Here is a 632-nt window from a genome sequence, read left to right on the forward strand (position 1 = left end):
AAGGAATGATCACAGTGAAAGAGGTGGGAGGAAGATGGGGGAGTTTTTGATTTTGAAAGAGCAGTGGTAGTGAGAGGGGAATCATGAGAGGTGTGGTGGTGTTTTGATTCGTCGGGTAGAAGAGAGGGAGGCAAGGGGAGGAAATAAAGTAAATTTGGGGTACCATGGGAGGAAGAGTAGAAGTGATGGGTAGGGAAGGATGGAGAAAGGGAGAAGATGGGTGTCCAGATAAATACAAAGGATGGATGGAATGGAGAGGAGAGGAGAAGGAGGGGGGAGTGGGGTTAGTCTAATTTTTGAATGCAATGACTGAAAAGTGATGGGACCCAAAAACAGGGTCTGTATACTCACAGATAATACTAGACAGCTGACCAGAGCCAGAAAACAACACGGAACATACTTACCCGTCCATCGACACTTGTATTATTATACTTGTGAGGACATGACACTACAATGATTTGATGTTCTTCGACATAAATCAACACCACTTCATACAATGGCCATTAAAAATACTTATTTCTAATTGGCTGGTGTCCCTTAACAGCTAGCCTGGCTCTGCCAAAAGGTTAAAAGGAATCTGCCAAGCATCACCTCTAACTAAAGATTAGATTAGATTCAACTTTATTGTCATT

At 42.7% G+C, this 632-nt stretch overlaps 1 protein-coding gene across 5 annotated transcripts in view; it reads right to left on the reverse strand.

Moving 5' to 3' along the window:
- bcam (basal cell adhesion molecule (Lutheran blood group)) overlaps positions 1 to 632 on the reverse strand; it is a 54,166-nt gene that overhangs the window by 5,387 nt on the left and 48,147 nt on the right. The gene's annotated exons all lie outside the window — the stretch shown is intronic.

This window comes from Etheostoma spectabile, chromosome 6 (assembly GCF_008692095.1).
Source record: "Etheostoma spectabile isolate EspeVRDwgs_2016 chromosome 6, UIUC_Espe_1.0, whole genome shotgun sequence".
Lineage (NCBI taxonomy): Eukaryota > Metazoa > Chordata > Actinopteri > Perciformes > Percidae > Etheostoma > Etheostoma spectabile.